Here is a 4,299-nt window from a genome sequence, read left to right on the forward strand (position 1 = left end):
TGAAAATTAGAATCTTCCAACCAACATCTACTGCAGGATTAATAAGCATAATAGTCTAGACTTTGACTCCAATCTTTGTCCTCTTTCATTAGGTCTTAGGTATGATAATTAAGTCATGTGTGACTTATAATTTCTCTTTAGTATCCATAGTATATACATTTTGAATCACCAAAATGAGTTGAACTCTATTTCTCTTCATTAACTTTCTTGGGTAGCAATTTTAATATTTTAGAATCCCAATTATTATTTCTTAAAGTACTCCTTTTCTTATTTTACTTTTTAAATGAACAAACAATAAGATTGACTTTTGGGGTATGCGTGCATTTCCTTGAGTTTTAACACTTGTATGAATTCATATAACCGTCCCCATAATCAGGATATGAAATATCCCATTTTTTCATTATTTTTATTTTTTTATTTCTTTATTATTGGGTTTTAAGAGTTCCTATGTATTCTATACAAATATACATTGTTATATGATTTGTAAGTATTTTCTTCAAGATTTTACTTTGTCTTTTTAATTTCTTAACAGTGTCTTTCTCTGGGCAAAACTTAATTTTGATTTCTTTAATCAGTATTTGGAAGTTGTTAGATTTATTCCTAAATATTTCATTTTTTTGAATTATTATAAATGCTATTTTTTAAAAATTTGAGCTTTCAATTGTTCATTGCTAGTATATACAAATACGACTAATTTTTCAGTGTTGAACTTGTAACCTGCAATCTTGCTAAACTCACATAGTAGTTCTAAGAACTTTTTTGTTGATTCCATGAAATTTTTTTACGTATTCAAGCATGTCATCTGTAAATAGGAACAGATTAATTCTTACTTTCCAATCTGTTGCCTGGCTTTATTGTACTGGCTAGGACTTCCAGTACAATGTTGAATGAAATTGGAGACAATGGACAGACCTGCCTTATTCTCTATCTCACGGGGAAAGCATTCATTGTTTTACCATAATCATGATGTTAGCTCTAGGTTTTTGTAGATACCTTTCATCAGGTTAAGGAAGTTCCCCTTCTATTCCTGATTAACTGTGTAGTTTTTATTATGAAGAGATGTTGAATTTTGTCAAATGCTTTTTCTGCTTCAACTGATACAAATCTATGGGTTTTATTTTTAGTTTCTTAATATGGTTTGATCACATTGGTTGATTTTCAAATACATATTGATTTAGCCTTGAGTTCCCAGGACACAATTCCCTTGGTCATAGTGTATTATTCTTTGTATGTTAATAGGTTTGATTTGTTAGCAATTTGTTAATTATTTTTCTGTGTATGTTCATGAGGGATACTAGTCTGTAGTTTTTTCTGGTATTGTCTTTAATTTTGGTATCAGGGCAATGCTGGATATAGTCCATTTTGATGAATATTCTTTGTGCTTTTGAGAAAAAATATGTAATCTGTCTTTGTTGGGATGGACATTCTATAAAAATCAATTAGATCCAGTTGGTTAATAGTGCTGTTCAGTACTTCTATTCTTTTTCTTATTTTTTTGCTTACTTGTTCTATCAGTTACTGAGAAAGAAATGTTGAATTTTATAAGTAAATGGAAGACTTGTCTTTTTTTCCTTGTAGTTTTATCAGTTTTGGCTTTATCTATTTTGAAGTTCTGATGTTAGGTATATACACATTTAGGATTTTTTATGTCTTTTTGTGAATGTATATTTTTATTATAATGTAATGGCTCTCTTAATTCCTGATACTTTTCCTTGCTTTATATTCTACTGTATCTTATATTGACATAGCCACTCAAGTTTTTTCCATTATTTTATCTTTTCTGTTCTATTTTTATCTTTCCATTATTTATGTCTTTTTCCATTATTTTACACTTAACTCCCCAACATTTAAAATAGGTTTCTTATAGACAGTATATAGTTATCTTTTAAAAAGAAAATCATTCTGGCAACCTCTGCCTTTTAGTTTGTCTTCTTGAGCTATTTATATTTAATAAGATTATTGGTAAGTTTGGAATTAGGTCTACAATTTTATTATCTGTTGTCTTTTTATTCCCTATGTGTTTTGTTCTCTGTTAACCCTTATTGCTTTCTTTGGATTATTTAAATATTTTTTATTCTTTCAATTTATCTATTGAGGTTTTTTTTTACTACCTCTTTATATAGCTTTTTTTTAAATGATTTGTATAAAGATTACAACATACATATTTAAATTTCCACTGTATACTTAGAATTAATATTTTACCAATTCAAGAAGAATGTAGAAAACTTCAATAGATTCCTTTATCTCCTTCATTCATGTTGTAGTTGTCAAATGTATTATTTCTGCATCCATTGAAAATCCAATCAAGACAATGTTTTTTGAAAGCAATAATTTTTGCTCTTTTTTTTGTGATTTTGTCTTTTAATTATCTTAAGTCTTATGATCAAATAATTTACAATTCTGTGCTGGTCTATTCTCTAATCCTTCTAATGAGATGGCAAAAGCGCCATTACCAATCATACATACACAGTTCTACAGTTGTGTTTTTGAATAGCTGTTTAAAAGACAATCCTAACTTATGTTAGTCTGACTTTACAGTAAAGAACTCACAAAGATTGCTACTATATCTTTTCACACTGAATTTTAAAAGCATCTGACCTTATAGATCATCTATAAAATGTGAGAAATGTTAAATATTTTTGATTTGTATTATACATAAACCAAACTAAAATGCCTTTCATTACATAAAAGGCAACGGTTTAGATACATGGGATTTTAATTAAATTGGCATAGTTAGGACCAAAAAGATCAAGTGGGCACTGCCACCTTATCTTCAACCCTTGCCTTTTAACAGGCTAATGAACACTTGAAACAGAATTGAGTCTGGCTGTTTTATAAGACAGTGAAGGGACTTCCTCAGTATTCACATATTAATATAACCAGTTATACAAATCTAAATATAAAACTCCATTTCAAAACTCCTATAGATTTGAAGATGGCATTTACCATCTCTGTGAAAAGTTGAACATGACTCAGCACATCCAATCATAGCTTTAGAAGGGGGAAAACAGTAATAGGACTTGCTGACCCGAAATTACCAACACGTTAAAAAAGCTGATCATATCCATTTAACCACAAGCCAATCTTATTTAAATTAGGACTGCCCAAAAGAAATGTAATATCAGCCATTCATGATCTGAATTCTGGTATATGAGATCAATTTAAATATGATACACATTCAAAAAAATGTCACGAGACATTTCTGTATTGTAATAAATAAGGCAGTGGCCAACTATTATTCCTTAGTAGGCTTTTTGAGATACGCTATCAAGTCTGCCCTTTCTGCAGTCTTCTTAATGCCAGTGAAGATCATTTTTGTTCCAGGGATGTACTTCTTGGGATTCTCCAAATACTCCATCAAGGTGTCATCTCCCCAGGTGATACCTTTGTTCTTGTTGGCATCTGTGTAAGAAAATCCAGGGCCTGACCAGTCTTTCGCCCAAACAGACCATGGAGATTTGGCCCAGTCTTGTGTTTGCCTCCCTTTTCCGCAGAATGGCACTGGGCACACTTCTGCACAAAAATCTTCTTGCCCTTCTCAACATCACCCATTTTTAAATCACTCTTTCATTGGACACGAAACGCAGTCTCACACTCGCAAGCCGGGCATACCGCTCTCTCAATTTTTGCTTTTGACAGGAATACATATTTCAAAGAATTTAGAGGAGAAAAATAATCTATAATATTTATCCAGATTTTACCATTTCTGTCACTCTTCATCGTTAATGACTCAAATGTTCTTCTTGTATTATTTTCTTTTTGTCTGAGAAATTTTCTTTGGTATTTTTAGTACATGTCTGGGTGATAAATTCTCTTATTTTTCCTTTATCTTAGAATATCTTTTTTCCTTTATTCCTAAAGGATATTTTTTACTGGATATAGAATTCTGGGTTGACAGTTCTTTTCTTTCAGCACTTTGAAGATTCCATTTTCTTCTAACTATCCTGGTTTCTGATGACAAACCTAGTCTTTCAAATCACTATTGCCCTAGGGATAATGTATTGTTTTTCTCTGGCTGCTTTCAGGCCTTTTTCCTTGTTTTATTGTTTAGCAGTTTGATTATGATGCATCTGGACATTCAATTGTTTAAAATGATCATGTTTGGAGCTTATTGAACTTCTAGAATCTGTACATTTGTGTCTTTTGTCAAGGAAGTTTTCAGCCATTATTTCCTCAAATATTTTTTATGTTCCATATTCCTTCTCCGCTTCTTTTGGGACTCTGTTGACACAAAACTTAGACATTTTGGAATTGTTCTATAGGCCCCAAAGCTTTCTTCACATTTTTACAATCTATTTT

The 4,299-nt window shown here is 30.9% G+C and overlaps 1 pseudogene; it reads right to left on the reverse strand.

The window, feature by feature from the left end:
• Positions 1 to 3,011: 3,011 nt before the first annotated feature.
• On the reverse strand, positions 3,012 to 3,564 carry LOC141568268 (cytochrome c pseudogene; annotated as a pseudogene).
• Between the last annotated feature and the right edge of the window lie 735 nt (positions 3,565 to 4,299).

Source organism: Rhinolophus sinicus, linkage group LG02 (assembly GCF_036562045.2).
Source record: "Rhinolophus sinicus isolate RSC01 linkage group LG02, ASM3656204v1, whole genome shotgun sequence".
Classification (NCBI taxonomy): Eukaryota; Metazoa; Chordata; class Mammalia; order Chiroptera; family Rhinolophidae; genus Rhinolophus; species Rhinolophus sinicus.